Raw genomic sequence first — 23,126 nt, 5'->3', positions numbered from 1 at the left:
CTACTCTTCGCATGCTCCGGAGGTCTTCGCACTGCATTCCGGCATCTGAAAGACAAAAGCTTACCAGCTCTTCGCACGCTCCGGAGGCCTTCGGCGCTGCATCCCGCATCTGAAAGACAAAAGAAGGTGCGTTTAAAGACATTGGGCAACTTTATTACTCACGTGCCATTACTCCTTCCCACGCCGAATCCAGTGGGTATTCCAGCACCCTTCAGCTTCTCTAAAGCTCCGAACTTGTACCTGCAAGATAAAAGGGACAGTTAGTGCGCATCGTGAAGCAGGCTACAAGCGCTTTCTTACGTGCTTCCAGGCGCTTCTATTCCTCACGCGGGTTCGATCCTCAACTCTCATCAGCCCGCCATCCGCCATCGCCGGAACCCTGCAAAACAAGAGATATCATTACAAAAGACTTTTAAGACATTTGAAGTGCCCAGAACTTACCGTTCGTGCAGTTAACGACGGACAGCAGTCCTCTGAGGTCAAGAGGCCTGCACCCTTATCCAGTGAAGAAACTGGTTACGGCACCCTGCCCCGAGGCAGATGGAGAGCTCGGCGTTCACTTACCTAAGGTGAGGGTGTTAACCTTTGGGGTTCTACAGGAGAAGAAAAAGGGAAGAGGAGAGAGGCACCCAATAACCCCAGTTCATTAATCCCATATTTTCTATCTGCAGACATCTTACTCTTAGAGTCAGACATACAGTGCACAGAGGTCCAGCCCAAAGAGCCAACCGTGTGTTACACATCACCTTTGAAGATACGGCATTCACCCAGTCAAGACCGGCGCTCTGTGGGAATCAGGTGAGCGTTACAGAACGCAAAGCCTATCGCAAAACTCCCACCCAGGCGCTATGGAAACCTCGGATACCGACCAGCTAGCCCAGTTACTTGGGGAACTAAGAGCAGAAGTGCATGCAGCCCGTCAGGAAACGAATGCTTTAAGAAGGGAACTGATTATTTCCAAGGAGCGAACAGACGATCTCGCTAGACAATTGCTACAGTCACAAGCCGGACAAACTCCGTTACCCGCATCAGGGGCAAATCTTCCTTCAACATCCTCTACGAACCCAGTGCAGATCAACCTACCTGGGAATGTACCTCTGGCTCCGCCCGAACGATTTTCTGGTGACCCAAAGAGGTTTGCAGTATTTATTAATCAGTGCCGGTTGCACTTCTTATGCCGGCCAGCAGCCTTTCCAACTGATCAAGCTAAGGTAGCTTTCGTGCTTTCGTACCTTAGTGGCAATGCGGCAGACTGGTCGATCCCTCTAGTTAATCAAGATGATCCGGTTCTCCATGATTTTCGAGCTTTTCAGCTCAGTATGGAAAAACTGTTTCCAAGACATTCACAGGGGCAGGCCTTGGACAATGAGCTCCTTTCATTGCGACAGGGTAATCAAGACCTTTTGGCTTATATTGCGTCTTTCAACAGACTGATAGTGGAAACTCGATGGCCTGAGGACAAAAGGATTACGCTGTTTTATAGAGGTCTACGTGGAGAGCTCAAAGATGTGTTAGCCCAAGTAGTGAATCCCCCGCAAGACTGTTCGGACTATATTGACTTAGTCGTTCAAACTGACCACAGACTGCAGAACAGGAAGGCCGATCGTTCCAAGTTTGATGCTCGAGTATTTGCCAAACCACCAACTCCTACCAAAGGAGTAGACTCCGGGGAACCCATGCAAATAGGGGGCCTGAAAGGACCACTAACACAAAAGGAGCGGGAAAGGAGAAAACAGCTGCAATTATGCCTCTATTGCGGAAACTCGGGGCACTTTCTTCGAGACTGTCCAGTGAAACCAGCCAAGAAGGCAGTAGGAGCTGCAGTTACCAGGGTCACAAACTCTGAGCAGGGAAACGACCTCGCCCGACAAGAATAGAGGTCCTCTTGCCGAGCGTTAAAACCAGTTCCGTGACCTCGAATTTCGTGATACCTATGGTCCTCATTAGCCCTGAACATCCGGATCGATTACATGCGATTGAAGCTTACGTCGACAGCGGTGCCATCGGCAATTATGTGGATCATGAAATGGTTTTGAGGATGAATCTGACTCTTTGTCCAAAGGCTGTAAAGGACGTCATTACTACGGTGGATGGTACGGAGATAGCCTCCGGACCAGTAAAGCATACCACCCAAGAAGTGACGCTAGTAAGTCAAGATGGACACCATGAGAAGATCGTGTTCGATGTGATCAAGGCCCCCCAGTTCCAGATTATTCTAGGAATTCCTTGGTTAGAGAAGCACCATCCTCAGATCGATTGGAGAGCAAGAACGGTTCAGTTTCCAGAATGTGTCTCTACTTGTCACCCTCGACCTGGTGTTGCACTGGCAGCAATTTCCTCGGAGGCTCCTCAGTTACCTCCTGAATACCTAGCATTCCAAGATGTTTTCCGGAAGGATCAGGCTAACTCTCTATCTCCTCATAGGTCTTATGACTGCCAGATAGACCTGATACCTGGATCTACTCCTCCTTGTAGTAGAATTTATGCCCTCACCGAGCCTGAGAATCTTCACCTCCGACAATACCTGGATCAATACCTAGCGAATGGGTTTATTCGTCCTTCCAAGTCCCCTGCTTCCTCAGCTTTGTTCTTCTTTCCAAAAAAAGAAGGGGACCTTAGAACTTGTATAGATTATCGCGCCCTGAACCCGATCACCGTTAAGAATAGATATCCGTTACCTTTGATCCCTGAACTCCTGGACCAAGTCAGAAAAGCATGCATATATACAAAGCTGGATCTTAGAGGAGCCTACCACTTGGTACGAGTAAAAGAGGGCGATGAATGGAAGACGGCCTTCCGCACCAAGTATGGGCTATTTGAATATCAGGTCATGCCCTTCGGACTTTGCAATGCCCCGGCCGCCTTTCAATATTTCATGAACAATGTCCTCAGAGAGCTCATAGATGTGTGTGTTGTTGTTTACATTGACGACATCCTCGTTTATTCTTCATCGGAAACTGAACATCGGAAACACGTGAAAATGGTCCTCGAGAGATTGCGTCAACACAAACTTTTCGCTAAGTTGGAAAAATGTGTTTTCAACGTGACTGAAGTTGAATTCTTGGGATTCATATTATCACCTAGCGGAGTGCGTATGGATTCAAAGAAGGTCGATGCAATTCTCAAATGGCCATCGCCATCCTCCGTAAAAGGTGTTCAAAGCATGTTAGGCTTCGCTAACTTTTACCGCAGGTTTATCCCCGAATTCTCTCGAATAGTCCAGCCCATCACCGCCTTGTTAAAGAAAAACAAACGTTTTGAATGGTCTACCGAGGCGGAACAAGCTTTCCAGAATTTGAAGACTAGATTTATCTCTGCACCGATCTTAAAACATCCTCGCCCAGAACTCCCCTACATCGTTGAAACTGATGCTTCGAGCCTTGCCATGGGGGCAGTTCTATCACAAAAGGTCCCAGTAACCAATCAGTGGCATCCCGTGGCATTTTCATCCCGCAAATTCTCGCCTCCTGAAATCAATTACACTATTACTGATAAGGAACTTCTAGCTATCAAGTCCGCCTTTAAGGCTTGGCGGCATTATCTTCTGGGGGCCCGACACACCGTTACTGTGATTACAGATCACTGAAACCTGCAATATTTGAAAACCGCAAAAGCTCAATCCTCTAGGCAACTCCGTTGGGCACTATTCTTTGCCGAGTTTGACTTCATAATTACCTATCGACCTGGTACAAAAAACAGTAAAGCTGATGCCCTTTCTCGGATGGGAGTGGAAGAACATTTGATCAATCCTAAACCTGTACCTATCATTCCCGAACAAAGAATTCTAGGTGTAATCGCCACACAATCCATAGAGGAAGTTAAGGATAAAGCCAGGCTACTGGTAACTCCAGCAGACATACAGAATTGGCATCTGCAGGGAAAGGACTTTACGGTGAAGGACAACCTATTATATTTCCAAGAACGGTTATACCTGCCCAGCACAGATTTACGGAAAAAGGTAATCTCTTGTTATCACGATTCTTTAATGGAAGGACATCCCGGTATGACCAAGACCTCGGAAAAGATCAAGCGCTACTTCTGGTGGCCGTCTTGGAAAAAAGATATCAGAGACTTTATAATGTCCTGTGGAGTATGCGCCCAAAACAAGAGTCAAAAGGAAAAACCAGCCGGCCTCTTACGCCCTATTGACATCCCGCCTCGCCCTTGGCATACGCTTTCTATGGACTTCATCACCGATCTACCTCCATGCTCCGGATACAATACGATCCTAGTAATCGTGTACCTATTCTCCAAGATGGCGCATTTCATTCCACTCAAAGGCTTACCAACAGCAGCAACTCTGGCCAGAGAATTTCTCGAAAACATCGTCCGACTGCACGGTTTTCCTTCAGTTCTAATTTCGGATCGAGGTAGTCAATTTATTTCTCATTTTTGGCGAAGTTGCTGTCGGTCGGCTCAAATTGATGTGAGACTTTCGACCAGCAACCACCCTCAAACCGACGGACAAACCGAGAGGACCAATCAAACTCTGGAACAGTATTTGCGCTGCATGCTACAACAAACTGAAAAAACTTGGAAAGATATCCTTTGGATAGCCGAATATGCCTACAATAACTCTGTCCACTCGGGAACTGGGAAGACCCCCTTTTTTCTTTTATACGGTAGTCACCCTCGAACCTCGGAGTTGGATCCACTCCAAGATCTTGGAACACCAGCAGTAGACCACCTGCATTCTACAATCACCCAAGCCTTTAAGGAAGCCGTTTCTCACCTTCAAAGGGCTAAAGAACAATACAAGAAAGGAGCAGACCAACATCGGAAGGAAGCCCCCCAATATCAAGTAGGAGATCAAGTCTGGTTATCCACCAAATATCTACCTCTAAAAGGACCACGCACATTCAACCCAAGATACCTTGGTCCCTATTCCATCACTACCATAGTAAATCCAGTAGCGGTCAAGTTGGACTTGCCCCCTCACATGAAGATACATCCGGTCTTCCACGTCTCTCTATTAAAACCCGTGCAACCTCAAACCCGACTAACTACATCTCCAAAAACTATTCTAGTTGATGGAGAACTCGAGTTTGAAGTCAAAAGCATCCTGGATTCCAAGATCTCCAAATCTAAACTATTTTACCTGATTGACTGGAAAGGCTACGGTCCCCAAGAAAGATCCTGGGAACCTGCAGAATATGTCCACGCGCCTCGTCTAATCAAAAGATTTCATCGAACATTTCCTAACAAGCCCAAACCCCCGGAGAAGCCCGGTTTGGGAGGGGCCTTGAGGGGAGGTGCTGTCATGATCTCTGCTTCCAAAAAATCAGGACTTGCCCGACTCCCTTGGAAGCAGACCCATAACCCCGGTTCCGAGTGCCAGCCAGTCCCAATTGGGACCTTTTGGACCCTGTCCTGGCGCCAGTGGCACCAGGCTCATAAAGATGCCCAGTCCCAGCGCTGGAAGCGCCGGGCTCATAATGCTTGGGTGGACTTACCTGCAGCAGACCATGCTGCTTACTTACCTGCCAGTTGAACCCCTGATCCTCTTCTGTTTGGGACTACTTTTCCTGTTGGGTGGGGCAGGAGCCACTCCCTAGGTTCAGAACACTGGAACTCTTCTGGAAAGCAGGAACTCTTTTCTTAGGCGTGGCTGTGGAAGGAGACACCTAAGCACTACAGGTGGCTATTTAAACCACACCCGATGGATGAATCTTGCTTTGCGTTATTCTGCATTCTCTGCAGCAGAACGCTCATCGTGTCTTCTGCTTCTGATCCTGGGCCTAAGGGAACAAAGGCTTACCATCCTGGAATCCAGTCTTTAGCAGCACCTGTAAAGACAAAGAAAGAACAGGTTAGCACTACGGTCTTCAGTGGCAGCGCATCTCTTACCTGGTCCATCGGCTGTCACCAACGCCTTGCGCTGCATTCCGGCATCTGTAAGACAAAGGCTTACCTACTCTTCGCATGCTCCGGAGGTCTTCGCACTGCATTCCGGCATCTGAAAGACAAATGCTTACCAGCTCTTCGCACGCTCCGGAGGCCTTCGGCGCTGCATCCCGCATCTGAAAGACAAAAGAAGGTGCGTTTAAAGACATTGGGCAACTTTATTACTCACGTGCCATTACTCCTTCCCACGCCGAATCCAGTGGGTATTCCAGCACCCTTCAGCTTCTCTAAAGCTCCGAACTTGTACCTGCAAGATAAAAGGGACAGTTAGTGCGCATCGTGAAGCAGGCTACAAGCGCTTACTTACGTGCTTCCAGGCGCTTCTATTCCTCACGCGGGTTCGATCCTCAACTCTCATCAGACCGCCATCCGCCATCGCCGGAACCCTGCAAAACAAGAGATATCATTACAAAAGACTTTTAAGACATTTGAAGTGCCCAGAACTTACCGTTCGTGCAGTTAACGACGGACAGCAGTCCTCTGAGGTCAAGAGGCCTGCACCCTTATCCAGTGAAGAAACTGGTTACGGCACCCTGCCCCGAGGCAGATGGAGAGCTCGGCGTTCACTTACCTAAGGTGAGGGTTTTAACCTTTGGGGTTCTACAGGAGAAGAAAAAGGGAAGAGGAGAGAGGCACCCAATAACCCCAGTTCATTAATCCCATATTTTCTATCTGCAGACATCTTACTCTTCGAGTCGGACATACAGTGCACAGAGGTCCAGCCCAAAGAGCCAACCGTGTGTTACACATCACCTTTGAAGATACGGCATTCACCCAGTCAAGACAGGCGCCTCTGCGGGAATCAGGTGAGCGTTACAACCCCGCAATAATCTTAGTTAAGTGGCCATTAGGGCAACTTCACCCTACTGAGCTCTGTACATTGTTTGGTGCTTGCAGGGCTAGATGTGGGGTGTCTGAGTTCCGAGAACGGAGCTGGGCAGCAGTCGGGGTGTGTGGTGTTGGGGAAGGGACGGGTGGAGGAAGGGGAGGGAATTTGGGAATTTGTTGTGTACATAGTTATGGATAGTTTGAGCTGGTACAAAAAGCTACAAGTAAAGATGGAGAGCTGTATCTGTATCACGTGGGCAAGGGGGATTCGCTACACGGAAGGCAAGAAGACACTCATGAGCCATGGGGGACCTTAAGATCGTAACATGGAATGTCAGGGGACTCAACAGTTACTTAAAGAGAAACAAAGTCATGATGTACTTGAAAAGACAGTAGATTGATATTGTGTTGTTGCAGGAAACACATTTGACCCGGCAAAAACTGGAACTGGTGGGGAAGAAGTGGAGAGGCACTGTAGTAGGCTCTCCCTATTCTGCCTACGCTAGGGGAGTGCTGGTCTGGGTGGCACCGCACGTTCCGCTCCAACTTACACAAGAAGTGGTGGACACGGAGGGGAGGTTGGTCATATTTGTCACTAATGTCTGTTATGTTTTCTTCTTCTGATGAAAAGTCGAGTTCTCCCCCTTCCCCCAACTCCTCACCTTCCTCTTTCTGCTTGATCTTTCCGTCCTTATGTCGTGGAAGCTTCCCTTTTTTCTTGTGAAGATAAGGACGCCCTCGATAGGATGCCACCGTGCCACTAAATAGGGGCAACGGGGGTTATACTACCGAGAACGCCTCACAGGGGAAAAAAAGCCTGAAGGCACAAAAAACCCCTAGATGTAGTATTTCAGGTGGATGATCACAGGAGGTGAGTTCGCTGATGGGAGAGCAATCCGAAAAGCAAGCACAGAATCTGGTAAGCAGAGATACCAATAATGGAACCAAGGATTGAACCAAAGGCAGTCCGGTAAACAGGCACAGGTCTGGCAGGAGGTAGATCCAAAATAGGCACAAGGGATAATACACAGGCAGTCAGATAGGCAGGCACAGGTCTGGCAGGAGGTAGATCCAAAATAGGCACAAGGGATAATACACAGGCAGTCCGATAGGCAGGCACAGGTCTGGCAGGAGGTAGATCCAATTGAGAGAAAAAAGGAAGAAAAAGAAGGAAGAAGGGAAACAGGGAAGGGAAGAGGCAGGGGTAAGCTGAAGCAAAAAGAACAGGAACTAAGGAGAGGAGATGGCTAGGCAAGGACGAGGCAATGCACAAGGCTGAGAACAAGGGTGGAACACAGCTGTGTGGAACCAGCGAAAAAGAAAGGCAGAAAGGCAGGAATATCACCAGGTACGGGAGCGGCAGCAACTCAGGAGGGAATCCGGAAACGTTGCAACGCGTATGCGACCCGGAAGTGAAGTGATTTATACTTCCGGGTCACGAACGCGTACAATGACTAGAGCGGTAAGCAGAAGACGAGAAGGGGAATGCTACGGCGGACAGAACCGCCAGCGGTTCCACTTCCGCCATCCCCACCGCGGCATGACAATATTAAAGGCTTTGGTGGAGAATAGAGAGGTGTGCATTATAAATATGTATGCCCCCAACCAAAATACTGCGGCATATTTTAGAACCCTGTGTACTCATCTGGGCGCGTGTATGGGAGGAGCGGTATCTGGGGAGGGGATTTCAACTGCGTGCTCAACCCAAAGGCAGACAGATCTGATGATAAGATTGATAGGCCCACCCCAGCAGCCAGGGTATTGCAGACATTACTAGATGACTTCGGGTTGGCAGATGTTTGGAGACTGAAACACCCTAATGAAACATAGTACTCGCATTACTCAGCTCCGCAGCAACTGCATACGAGAAAATATTACCTTTTTGCCACGCCAGATGTGGTGATAGAGACCACCCAAATAGACTATAGAGCGAGGGTCCTGTCAGACCACTCGCCTCTGGTTCTGAGTTGGCAGTACTGCCGCCCCAGGGCGCGGATACCGACATGGCGCCTCCGAGCATAGGCGTTCCGGGACCCGGTCTTCAGGGAAGATATCAGGAGTGCGATCACACAGTACTTTGAGGTAAACACAGGCAGCGTGGACTCAGCGTGCACGCTCTGGGAAGCCTTTAAGGTGGCATTGCGGGGTGCTGCTATTGCTAAATCAAAAGGCCTACAGGGTGGGGTCCTAACGGAGCTAGAGGAAGCGGAAGAGAAACTGGAACGGGAAAGCAACAGGGCGGGAGGGGATGCGGAACTTGTACTCGAACTACAGCAGAAGTGTGCAGAGCTTTGGGAAAAGCTCTGCAACCTTAACTATAAGACGTATGTTGAGAGGCAACATGCAGGTGGGGATAAAACTGCCCGCTTCTTGGCATGGTTATAGAAGAGCGAAACCCTCAGGCCCCCGATTAGGACAATAACTAGAGAAGACGGGGAGGTGGTTGACACCCAAGAGGGAGTCAACGAGACATTCTTAGACTATTATAGGACATTATATGAGGACAGAAGAGGGGACAATCGAGAGGAGATTAGAGAAACTCTAGAAGACATGGAATTACCTAAGATTAGTGCTGAAGAAAGGGAGGAGCTGGACGCACCGATCACCTTAGAGGAATTGGAGGAGGTGGTGAAGCAGCTACCCACCTGTAAGACCCCGGGCGCGGACGGTTTCCCGGGCGAGTTTTATAAAACATATAGAGAGGAAGTGCTCCCCCATATGCTAGAGATGCTCAATGAGTCTTTTGAGATGGGCCGGCTGCCGGAATCGCTTAGAGAAGCGTTAATTGTGCCGCTTCCTAAGCCCAACAAGCCAGGGCATAGCTGCGGCTCCTAAAGGCCTTTGTCAATGTTGAACCAGGATAGCAAGATATTGACGGCGGTCCTGGCTAATAGGCTGCGTAGAGTTATTAGCAAACTGATACACCCGGACCAGACAGGTTATGTCCCCAGCAGAAATATAACCCACAACCATAGGCGACTCCACTGGGTGATTGAAGAGGGAAACAGGAGCGAGGGGGAAATGGCGGTGGTGTCCCTAGATGCAGTCAAAGCTTTTGACTCAGTGAGGTGGCCATGGTTGCTGGAGGCCCTGAAAGAATACGGGATGGGGCCAGGTTATGTTAGGTGGGCAAAATTACTATACAGTGAACCACTGGCCAGGGTGCGCACAGGATTGGTGATATCTGAGAGATGGCAACTCAGTAGGGGCACCAGACAAGGGTGCCCCTGGTCCCGATTTTATACATTCTAGCCCTGGAGCCCCTGGCAGTGTACCTCAGACAACAATATGACATGGTTGGTATTGAGGTAAGGGGAGAGAAACATCTAATATCCTTGTATGCTGACGATTTACTACTATACTTGAAATATCCGGAGGAAAATCTTCAATATATTCTAGAGGTTATGGAAAGGTATGCAGAGCGGTGAACCGCCAAAAATCGAGCATGTTCTCATTGGGGAGCTACAGAGGAGCCCCTCTGGAGCAGTTGCCAGTGTTGTCCGTACCATGGGCGGTTGATTCCTTCCGCTACCTCGGAATAGATGTGTACCATACGGTGGAGGAGGAACACTTGCATAATACCGAGGTGGCTGTGGGAAAAATCCGAACAAGTATGAAGTTTTGGGAGAGGTTGCCGCTGGCGATGATGGGACGGGGGCGATGCTCAAAATGGTGGTCTTGCCCAGGCTGTTACATTTCTTCAGTAATATACCATACTTGATACCCAAAAAGTTTTTTGTCAAACTGAATAGCATGTGCAGAGACTTCCTATGGCATGGCACTCGCAATAGAGTGGCGCTATGGAAGCTGCAGAACTTCCATGATAGAGGGGGCATTAAGCTGCCAAATTTTGAGGCCTATTATGTAGCTGGTCAGTTGCAATATGTAACCAAATGGCTTTCTGATGAGGTAACTCCTGAATTTAGGCTGTTTGGACAGGACTGCACTCCGTTTTACCTAAAGGAGATTATCTGGGTGCCTAGACTTGAAATGGAAGAATGCCCAGGTATGATGTTGCTTGGGTGGAAGACGTGGCGCAGAGTATGCCGACTGATGGAGAACCCGTACCGTGTTCCCCACAGGTGCCGCTAGTCGCCTTGGCTGGGGGAGAAAACCCACTCAGAATGATAATCAGGACCAATTGGGAATCGGTCGGGCTGGTCACATTGGGAGATGTATGGCGAGAGGGGATCATTAAGGATTTCGAAGAACTGGGAGAAGAGGCAGGCTTGCACAGAGGCCAATATGTCACGTATCTTAGGCTAGTGCAGATTATTCGTAAAACCTGGCCAGAGACTGTACTGGCGGAGGAGCCAGACGTCATAATGGGAACAATATATGACATATCAGAAGGAGGGCACGAGATCTCTAGATTGTATGAGATGGTGATGACCCGGGTGGGAAAGGATTTGACTCATTTGAGGCTGGACTGGGAAGCGGATGTGGGGGCACAGATGACCGATGGGATGTGGGAGCGTGCTATGGGATACCACAAGAAGGTGTCCAGAAACGCCAGATTGCAGCAGATACAGTTATACATAACGCATAGAGCCTATATGACCCCGAAGAGAATATCTAAGTTTGTAAACGCAGGAAGACAAGCATGCCCAAAATGCGATGAAGAAGACGCTGATATGACACACATGTTCTGGTCTTGCCCAGTGATTGAAGGTTTTTGGGGGGAGGTGGCACAAAAACTAGCAGATAAAGGGGTCACGCTCAACATAGATACGGCCTGGGCCTGCCTGTTGGGAGGGTTTCCCAGACCACGGAATACTAAACATGTTGGGAAACTGAGGGACCTGGCATATGTGCTTGCAAAAAGAAGGATTGCCATGGGCTGGAAGCAGTGCCACAAGCCACAGGTTGAGGTATAGTGGCGGGATTTGCAAAAATGGGCGGAGGCTGAAACGGTAGTATGACAGGAGGCATGTAGCAAGTGCAGGGAAGAAGAAGTGGGTAACCTGATGGCATGGAGAGTGTTAATAACAGGACTGTTTGGCACAATAATGGATTCTGTAGCTTCGGAAGGAAGTGATACACTGCCACACGCAGCAGATACAGAATGAGAAACGCAAACAAGCTCTTGAGGGGGGGAGGGATTTGGGGAGCAGTAATGTGCATTAATTGATGTTCACGAGTCTGTTGTAAATAATGGTGCAAGTATGGTTTGTATTGTTTATTTGTTTTCAAAATAATAAAAACTTAAAAAAAAAAAAACTATTAGTTTAGACAGCTGTGTAAAGAGGTTTGGTGACGCCCAAGCTGTTAAGGACCAGCCTTGGCCCTTTGTACAGGCTGTAGGTAGTCCTTCCGATGGCCAGCCTTTACTTGTCTTAATTCCTGGGACTACCGTTAATACATGGCCATCCCAGACCGGTTGGTCTACCAGCCACGTCCTCTGTAAGACCACTATATCAAGATCTATCAACGGGTTGTTTTCAGCAGTGAGGAGGTGCTTAAACCCTCTAGTGTTCCAGAATCCTATTTTCTAAGAACTACTTTCCTGGGGCCCCCTCTGCTGGTCTCAATAGTCGGTACTGGCCCAAGAATTCACCCACCCACTCCTACTTCTCCCGGGCTGGTTCCAATTATTTTTACCGTGGGTCAGCCATCGTGCCTCTCTCCCATGTTATTCCCATTCATGTTCACCCCTCAAGGTCTGATGCACATTTCTTTGCGATCATGGGTATTTTTCTTAAACCCTTAAAATGTTATCCTTCATACTCTTTAATATCTCTTGGTCATTCTCTTGCTCTAAATCAAAGTCTTGGTTGAAGAGGTTTTTCTTGACCCTCCACACAACATATAGACGGCATGATCAACCTCGAACCTTGCCAAGTTCTTCTCACTCCAGAATTCTACCTGTGCGATATCCACAGACTGGATTTTCTCTAAGCCCTGTATATCAACAAATAGGTTCAACACACTTGATCTATTCATAACATATTGGGGAAAGTGCCCTCTTCTACAACACAAGATAAACAAGGTTGGTTTTCCACCCCTGTCACCATGATATGATGGTACCCCGTCGTTCTCCCTTCTGTCCCTAGAGCTATCAACATCTGCTTTCCCCTTTCTAACTAGCCTGCCTTTTGAGCCATCTTCCTCCCCTTTGTTTGCTCTTTTGCAGTACACCACTCCTTAACTTATTCATCCTCTTTAGTTTGTGCCTATGATGGTCTGGCCTTCTTTCACTCTCTTCAAATTCCCCAAATTCTACGTTTGGAGGGCTGCTGCTTATAGTAGACTCCCTCTCATCAATATCCGACTCATCAGCCTCTCCTTGTTCGGTCATTTGGTCATGGGACGGCGAGTCTGAGTCAACACTCAATGTCTCTTGATTTGAGTGAACCGTCAGATAAAGCCGGCCACCTCCCTTAGTAGATCCTCTACCCTTATATCTTCACCTGTTACAGTCACATTCATATGTTCTTCAGTCGAATCAACCACCTCATCACCTATTGTCTGTCTTTCCTCTGTATAATTACAGACCCTCTTGTCAAGGACCCCTCCCTTGTAATCTTTCTGACATTCTCTTTCTGTGGGGTTGAGACATGTTTCACAGGAAAGCCCTTGAGCCAAATGCCACAGATTTCTTAAGTGGCCTTTGGTTTTGAGGTTTCTTAACAAGTTGTAAAGGTTTCACCCCCCTTTCTTTATATTAAATATTTGGAAAATGGGTTCATGTGTGGTTTGGGTTATGGGTGCTTGAAGATTGACTGGTGAGGGGGGGGAAAGGATGAAGAGGCATAGGGCAAAGTGAAGGAGGGAGAAGAGTGGGAAAGGAAGGGGATAAGGGTTCAGGTCGGGGAAAATAAGATGCATTACTAACCGGAGGCAATACAGTAGTCCGAGGGTGTGGGAGCTGGTTGGCCATTTGAACCCTACCACTCCCCTAAGAGGGACGAATTGGTAAGGATCGCAACTGAGTGGGTACCAAAACCGTATCTGGAGCCTCCTCCCCAGGGTCATGCCCTCTAGAACGTTGGTCTCTCGTGTCATCCCCTGGGGAGATGATATAAACATTTCTATATTTCATCTGTAAGGGGAGGCACTGTTGGTAATCACTTTCCTCCCTTCTGCACTCATGGCTACAGACGACCTCCTCCTTTTTTACCTCAATTACTTTCTTTAGTAAATACTCCAGATTTTGTGTATGATTTTCCCAAGCCAGTACTTTATCCAGTGTCTCATTTGCGATTCCTAATTGTTGATGAAGATTTGTATCCATCCCCTCATACAATTTAGTCAAAGCCAACAGGACTGTATTCATGACAGCTAGCGTTAAATCAGTTGGCAATGTGTGACCTTGTAGTTGACTATCTATCTATCTATCTATCTATCTATCTATCTATCTATCTATCTATCTATCTATCTATCTATCTATCTATCTATCTCTAGAGTGTCAATAACCCGTAGGCACCCAGGCGCTACATAAGACCGAGACAAAAAGACATAAAACGCAACAACACAGGATCAGTAGGCAAGTAGGGTAGTCTATGGACCTTGCTAAGTGAACGATCTAGTCTTCAGAGATTTTCTGAAAACAAGGTAGTCCTCTTCCTTATGTCAAAATGGGGAACAACCAACCCTTTCCCTGGATTCTCTTGAACTGGTGGACTCTTAGTCTACAAGCACCAGAAGATCTCAGAGTTCTCTCCGGTGTATAGGACTCCAGCTTCTCCCTCAGGTATTGAGGGGCGGTGCCAAAGAGACACTTATGTCCTAGCGTAAGAATCTTAAATTTGACTCTGGTTGCAACCGGGAGCCATTGAAGTTCCCTGCAAGCTTTAGATACTGTATCTCTGTGTGCAATATTGCACACAATACGCATTGCATCATTTTGGAGCTCCTGAAGCTTCTTTATACTTTCCATACTAGCACCTCCAAGTAGGAAGTTGAACTAGTCGAGCCTTTGCATGATAATAGTGCGGATCAATTTTTCCCGATTTGCCTTTGAGACCAATGGGCAGATCTGGATTAAGACTCTGAGGTAGTAATTAGATGTCTTGAAAGAATGATTGACTTGGGCGTCAGCATTCAGCGTGGCCTCCATGTAAGTGCAGAGAGTTTTAACCTTTTGAGTTACAGATACATGTTCTTCCTCAATGCTGAAGCTGACATACTTCTGTCCTAGACCACCATCAGGGGCATGCTTCGATCCATATAGCATAAGCTCAGTTTTACTGGCAGTTAAACAAAGCCAGTTTGAATACATCCAGTCTCTGATGAGTAAGTAGATGTCATTTAATTTTTCTTGGGCTACCATATGATCCCCAGTGAGTTTGAGGGTGAGCTGGAAATCATCTGCATAATTTGCAAAAAAGACCGCCAGTTTCTCAATTTTTCACACAGTGGCTGAATATAAATGTTAAAAAGGGATGGGGATAAACAGGACACCTGTGGCACACCACACAGAATTGGTTCAGTGTCTGAGGAGGCATCTCCCCAGTGCACTCCAGAATTACGACCACAGAGAAATTATTCCATCCAAGACACGGCTTCCTATGAGAAGCCACCGATGTCAGTCAGCCTTTGCAACAGTCTTTTGTGGTCAAGGAGGTCGAAAGCTGCTGATAGATCTTCTAGGTGTAGGATTAGCAAATGATACAGACAATTCAGAAGGGGAGAAACCCGAAGAGTCTGGGTATAGGATTGTGGACTGCGAGAGATACGATCGGGAAGGTGCACGAGGACCCAGAGTCTCTGGTTCCTCCTCTTCATCAGCTACACCCATCTCCCTAGGGGAGTTGGTTTCCACTGGGGCTGGAGGCCTATCCAGTTTCACCAAGTTTATTCCCAAATGTCAGTTTAACTCCACATTTTGTTTGCCGTCTGAACGCAACAAATTTTTCAAATCTGCTGTTACTTTAGGTGTTAGTTCCCTCCCCTGTGGGGGAGTAATCAATCCCTGCCCCTCATTTCCCCCACAGTGAATCTGGGCTTTGATTACTTGGAGAACCCCAGTTTCTTTCACAGGGACCCCAGCAAGGGTCTCCATCATAATTGGGGTCTCCAGGGGGGTCAAATCCCACTTTAGCTACAAGTGAACTTTCTCATCCATTTGCTATAATACCGATACACGTATACGGTATCCACATAATCGGTTAGTAAATTACCATCTTTTCCGTAGTGTTTACTGGGGTAATACCCACAGCAATAGAGCCTCTAGGTTTAGCCCAGAGGCCCCGATTATCCCCTGTTCGAGATTTAGCCTGCTGCCTCTGAACATTCTTTCCCACCAAAACAGGCAGCGGCCCTTTACTTGTATCTTTTTCAAATTGCGATTTGCCCTAGAAATCTTTTCCACAATGCAGGTCCTCTCTCCCGGGCATTGCCGTTTTTAAAGTATAAATGTGTGTCATGAAGTCACTTGAGAGGTCAGAGCCAACCTCAATAGGCCAGTTCAAAAACAGCAAAGCAAGGAAAAAAAAAACAACAAAAAAACAAAATCAAACAAAACCCAACGCCTCATCTTCACCGCCCAGCCTCCCAACAGCCAACAGCATGCCGCAATGCACCCCCTTGGTGCGCGCAATCAGCCTGTTTTATGGCAGTAATGGCATGAAGGGGGCGGGGCTAAAAACAGCAGCAAAAATAATCATAAAATAAAGCAATTTCCAGCATTCTAAAGTGGAGAAGAAAGAAAGAATACTGGTATTAGAATGTTGGTCTCTCCGCTTCCAGGCTGCAAACAGTCTCTTTAAAACATCCCTCGCCGTATACCTCTTTGCTGCGGGAGCACATTAGTAGTCTGTAATAGTCCTGTGCAGTTACCAGGTAGCCCACTCAGCAGTGCACTCCATTGATGCGCTGGTGCACGCAACTTGCCTGTTTTATGGCGGTTTGACGGGAAGGGGCGGGGCTAAAAACAGCAGCAAAAATAATACAAAAATAAAGCAATTTCTAGCGTTCTCTTTGCCACAGGATCACAGTAATAGTCAGTAATAGTCCTGTGCAGGTATCAGGCAGCCAACAGCACTCAGGGCAAGTCTTTTCTAATTCTCTGGCTGACAAAATGTTCAACTTAAACAAAAACATAATATGACAAAGTTTCTCTTTAAAATACCCATTCAAAATGGATTTCCTGATATACTCCTCTGCCAGGAAACTTCTCACTGAATCTCTTGATATCCTGGTTTACTCTCCTGCCAGGAATATCTCTCTTTTGGCTCATGCAGGCCCACTGGTGTATTCTCCTGCAGGCTATCTGTTTCCAAAATGGTTCACTACCTGATGTGCCTATCAGGTCTCTCTGCAACATTGACATTCCTCTTAGGTTTTACACAACTGTTCTTCTTCAATAGTAGAACTTTGTTGACTTCAGTTATTACTTGTACCAGCTTCCCCCATACTGACATCCCATATATGACGGTTAGTTCAAGCTATGTATGTCAACCGTTCTTTCAATCTCTCTTGGTTCTTGGCAATGCTTGTTCCGGGTTTACCACAACTGACAGCTCATATAAGGAGAATTATACAATGTATGACACTTTGTTTCTTTAATAATGTCTTTTGGCTTATGGCAATGCTAGTTCCAGGTTTCCCCCAACGGACATCCCATATCAGGAGAATTGTACCACTTTTGCCCTTTTGTTCTTTCTGTAATGTCTTTTGACTTATGGCAATGCTGGTCCCAGGTTTCCCCCAACTGGCATCTCATATCACGTGAATTTTACCATATTTGCCTTTGCGTTCCAATTCTATTTGGTCTGTATTCAAATATGCTTCACAAATGTTCATTAACGTGTTTGCATGTCCCGGGCTCCCTCTACTTGTTTTGGATGACTCGCTGGTTGACTGTGCGGCTTCTGTGAGGAGGTTCCATTGGGCAAACTTCTCCTTCTGGGCAGAGTCTCTTTTGGCTCCCATGTTGCTGTGTGAGCCCTTTGCCAATGGAACCAATATCGCTTTGCAGGAAAGCGTCTTCACTTGTCCGGCTGTACACAGTTTACCTTGACTTCACCGTAGTTCCTGCTCTCTGGTCCTGAACGCCACCAGTATGTTACCAGCAGACGCTCCCGCTCTTCCCATGGCTCTTCTCCGTGAGGTTGCTGCTGCCTCTGTTCTCCCTTCCCACTCTGTGCACTCTGCAGCCTTTCTCGTCTCTCCTGCTCTGGTCTGTCAGCTGCAGATTATTTCCAGTTTTAAATGTCCCGTGCAGCTGACTTGGATCTTGACAACTAGACTGCACATTACACTTGGTGTCATATTCTCTTCACATTGACTCCTTGCTTCTCTTCCTCAACTCATTGCTTAAGGCTTTCGGGGACTTGGAGTCCAGGGAAGTTTCACTGATTTTAAGTTACATTGTTGAACACATTAGATGTTGGGTATGTTTTAAGCTTATCATATATACATGAAGACTGGATTTTGTTTGAACAAAGTCGTTTTCAGAGTTGTATAATAAAATGGTTCTGAATAATAACAACATGCCATCAAAAACTCTGGAATTAAGGGAGCTTCCTCGCAAGAAAGAGAAGAATACTGCTTGTCTCCTGTTGGAGTCACCACTCTCCCCTGATAGCCATCTCCTCCCATTTGATCCACCCTTAGAATACCAATACCACCCCCAGGGTCAGGATCAGTTAGCGGCTGCCTTCCCCTGGCCACATGGAAGTTGACTTTAGGCTGGGGATCAGTGATGACTCAGCAGGATTCAATATCTAACAACAAGAGATAAGTGGAGTGGCTTATTGACGCCTGGATTCTACTCCAAAACAAACATTAAAGACAAATCCAGCCGTCTCTCTCCTATGTCACCTTTATAATTCCCTAAAAGACCCGGTCCATGGACCAAATAGGTACCAAGTCACAAGATGATGAAAAAAACAATTTTTATCATTTCTTAAACATACAAAAAATGTATAAAATAGTGTGCACATTTCCTAAAAGCCAACAATACAAAAAATGTTTTAAATCATGTAAATGCACCTATAATACCCCACAAAAACTTTGCTGCCTATACAAATCTAACAAATACAATTTGTGACAGACAATATCCCAAATAATGTGCAAAACAAAGCATTGGTGGGTAGCATCTTGGAATACTTTGATCAGGAGTTATTCCAAAATTCGTCTTATATGAGTCTAAGTGATTTTCTACCCCGTATATATGACTCAGTAGGATTCATCATAATGCCTTGACAAGGCTACATACATGCAGGCCCCACCCATACACCCAACACATGACAGGCTGGAACCCACCAGAGTGGGTCATGGCTCACTATGCAGCAGTGAATGGCCAAGACGTTCTACCCCAGCAGGTCAGCCACACACACACTGGACCACAGGTACCAGAATGCAACATTGTACATCCCACTACATGCATGGTCTGCAGGGGGGGGAAGGCCCATCTAGGGGTGTCCAAGGTATGTCCAGGGGGGCCCCAAGAAACATGGAAGAAGTGCAAAGATGACAGATGGTGACATACACAAGTAGAGTAGTTGCCACTACAGCACCCTGTAAGTTTGAACGGCACCCAGTCCCAGACACTCTTCGTGCAAGCTGAGGTGTTGGGGGAATGGCCAGGGGTATGGCCAACCAACACCAATTGATCCCATCCATCATGCCAAGGCCTGCAGAACACTGGCATACATATAATGTCACCCTGATAAACTACAGCTGAGGAACATAACACTGGAATTTGACATGGCATGTAACCAGTGCACCATGTATTTGAAGCCATCAACTGATCCACAAAAATGCCACAATCGTGTATGCCAGGGAGAATTCTAATTTTAATGCTTAATTCCTCCCACTTTAGAGACCCCCAGCTCTTTTGCAGGACTTTAGGACTTTTTAACTTTAACCCTGGAGTGAGTGAGTTTTTTTCCCACTCTCTCATGTGTTTTGCCCTGATTTGGATTATGTGGTTCCTCTGGTATCCACTTTTTGTATGGTGACACATCACCTTCACTGCAGTGTCACAGAGAAATCCTTTTAGATTTCTCATAAGGTTTAATTACCTTTTCTTGTGTTAACTACAGTTAACTACAGTTCCCAAGAATAGTAAAGTGAAATTGACTTTGCCTACTTGTTCTCTTTGTAGGTTCAGACCACACCATCTTATGTGGAGGGTTGGGGGGTTACCTAGTAGCCCCTTATCCTACATTATCATGTAACATTTTTATGCTACCCTCACTACTTTAAATGGCTGGTGGCAGTGGTTTCATTTTCCTACCATTGTGCTTTTCTACCGCAGGCTCAATCCTCAGCTGCAGTATAGCACCCATCGGTGACCATTTTGTCAAAATGGCCCCAGTTTTATTTTTTCGCCATTTTCGGTTTGTGTGGTCTTTCTTGGGTTTTACTCTGTGCGTCAAGGCCGAGTTAAGCCCTTTGTTCCTTTTGCCTTTAGAGGGCTTCAGCCCTGAAGCCTGTCTCTGGCTCCAGTGTGTCTGGAAAGACAGGATGTGAGGGAGGTACACAAAACTCCCCTGTCCTTTGTCTCTAGGAATGCCAGAATGCAACGAGTCCTGATTGGCTGGCTGCCTGTCCTTTTAGGACAGCCACCCTGCTGTGTCATTGACAGCCTAGGCTGTGCATGAATGGGAGAAACCTGCTTAAAAGGCGAGGGTTTTAGGACTAGAGGAGAGTCGACCACTGGTAGAAACACCTGACGAATAAACCGTGAATGAAGCTTGCTGCATCCTCCTGGACCTTTGAATTGCCCGGTGAAGCCCTGCTGCTGTGCTGAAAATCCTTTTTCTGATTGACAAGAGAAGCTCCAGAAGGGACGGCTTCTTCCCTTGTGTTAGTGGGATCAACTAACCCACTGGACCATCTTCCCTGTTTGGCTGTACTTCTTCGCTGCTGCAAGAACCGAGTGCCAGGGGTAGAGAAATCCATAGACGAGTACAATGTCTGAAATCAGGCTAGAAGCTCCAGGAGTCTCCTAAGGACCCTTCAGAAGCAGGACGACCAGAGCTCGAGTCCCCTCACCAGAGGGCAGGATCTAAGTATCGAAGGAAGCCCAACCGGTATCCGAGATCCATGGTGGTGCTGTTTACCGAGCACTGCAACCGCAAAGTGCTGGTGATCCGAAAAGAGCCTGTAGCTGCTGACAACCTCTGAATTTCCGCCGTAGGAGCCCTCCAGACATCCTCCCTCTTGTGCCCACGACTGAGGCTCAGGAACCCACGGTCTGCATTGCTGCAACAGGACAGAATCCAGCTGGACCACTCTTCTTGAAACCAGAGGTAGTGTTTAGACTTGGGGTATTTACCTCTGTGTCTTTTGAGCTGTGCTTTTCTCAGTTGAGACTTGCAGTGGCTTAACTTTAGGGTCAATTCCAACTCTGCTTTTCACAGGGTTAAAAGCTTGTGACCCCACAAGTGATTTCTACAAAACTCTCTAACTTTCTGCAAGACTTTCATTATCTAAGAAGTGCCTCCGCGTCATAGACTGTGCTCCCATTGACTTTGGCTATCCTGGCTCCCTGTAGACTCTTCAAGTCCACTGACTTTGATATTTCTGTTCCTTATAGGTGGTAACTTGTTTTAGACTGTTATTGCTGTGAAAGGCTCGTCTAGACTTCATTGGAAGATTTAAGTATACTCACATACCCTGAGAACCTGTTTAGTATTTCATATAGTATTTCATTTTCCACACTGAGTTCTTCCTGAACTTCCCAGAACTTCATAAGTTCCTCTGACAGTCCTGGTTCCTTGGACCACCAACCCATAACATACTCCTTCACCTTTCAACATTGGCATCGATACAACACTATTCCATCCACTCACTCTTCCCTATAATACAATTATGGGTAGCAAAGACTTGCTCACTCCACACTCCCACTGTGTCTTTACCTCCTCCTCCAGTAAGTATCCTGGATAGGTGATCTGCAATCACCTTTTTCGTCCACCTGAAAATCATGAGATTGCATATGAGTAACCCACCCTGCTAGACGTATCGAAAGGGTATCCATACTTTTTTGTTCAAACAAGGCCTTTAGCGGCTTATGGTCAGTCTTTGTTTGGTACTTCGCTCCCCATTCAAATGTTGAAAACCTCTCCACTCCTCACACACATCCCAATGGTTCTTTTTCACTAACAGAGTACCTACGCTCCCATCCCTTATATACTCTTGTGGTATGTGCTATCACTAATTGATTCCCATCTTTCCTTATTTGTTATAGTACTATGCTTAAACCCACATCACTGGCATCTGTGGTAATAGTCGTTTCATCCCTGTTGTCAAATTGTCCTAGATGTCCTGCTCACTCACTTTGCTCTTTGATCTTAGTGAATTCTTGTTCACGCTGCATTACACACAAAATTGCCTCAATCCCTTAACACCAGCCTCATTCTTTCCACTTTCACCGATATGGTTCTTATGAGCTTCTGTTGGAATTCCAACAAACCAAGAAATGATCTGAGCTCTGCCCTATATTCTGGTGATTTTATAGTTTTAATCATGTTCAACAGTTCCACCTTGGATCTTACATCCTCTCAGAATATACCCTGCCATAGATATTCAACAACCTCCCTCCCGAATACAGTATTTTGAGCACTTCATATAAAGCCATGCTCCTTTACAACCTTTCCACTTATTAGAATGTCATCCTGAAAACAATAAACATTTTGATTTCCTTAAATAACCTATACATTACCTTCTGAAAGATCTGAAGCTGCAGACACCAACCCAAAAGGCATCCTTCTAAACTGAAATTCCCCCTTGTGTGACACAAATGCAGTTAGTTCCCTGGACTTTGCATGTAGGTCCACTTGCCTAGGCGGGTGCCAAATCAAGTTTCGTGAACAACCTACTGCCCATATCATGCTCATCATCTCACTCATTTTTGGTAATAGATGATGTTTTATTTAAATTGCATAGATCCACCTACTATCTCACCTCTCTGCTTGGTTTATGAACCACACGTAAAGGTGATACCCATTGCACAGCACCAGCACGCTCAATAATCCCTCTCCCATATAATTTCTCTAGTTCTTTTTTCACAACAGCCCTCAGCACCAGGGCGATAGGTCTCATCTTCGAAGTCACTGGCTTAGGGTCACTCTTCAAGGTTATTTTTTGTACACTTCCTTTCAGTTTACAGACGGTATTTAAGAATACACTTGGGTACTTCACCACTTCGGATGCCTTCCTCTGTTCACTACCCACAGACAATACCTGTTCACACGTATCATGGTGTAGCCTAATCTTCTCTGCTCCTTCCAACTCAAGAGATCTGTGCTGAAATAAAAATGTGGAAAAGTCCTAGTAAGCTGCTGCGGGTTGTGCAGCAAGTGTAGGACCCCCTGCCCCACAGAAGGCCACTTCAGCCAGGGCAGCTTGCGAGAGCAAGGTAGACGACCTTAGCAAGAGGGAACACGGTGCTGCGCTGCCCGGTGGTGCCTGATAGGATTGGGGAGAACATAGTAAACTGA

The 23,126-nt window shown here is 46.8% G+C and overlaps 1 protein-coding gene across 1 annotated transcript in view; it reads left to right on the top strand.

Moving 5' to 3' along the window:
* The window catches only part of LOC138453090 (fucolectin-like), a 315,933-nt gene that overhangs the window by 77,116 nt on the left and 215,691 nt on the right, over positions 1-23,126 (top strand). The window lies entirely within an intron of this gene.

This window comes from Ambystoma mexicanum, chromosome 4p (assembly GCF_040938575.1).
Source record: "Ambystoma mexicanum isolate Mex_15411 chromosome 4p, UKY_AmexF1_1, whole genome shotgun sequence".
Taxonomy (NCBI): Eukaryota; Metazoa; Chordata; class Amphibia; order Caudata; family Ambystomatidae; genus Ambystoma; species Ambystoma mexicanum.
Note: the sequence above shows the minus strand (reverse complement) of the source record. Positions and strands in the feature narration are given on the sequence as shown.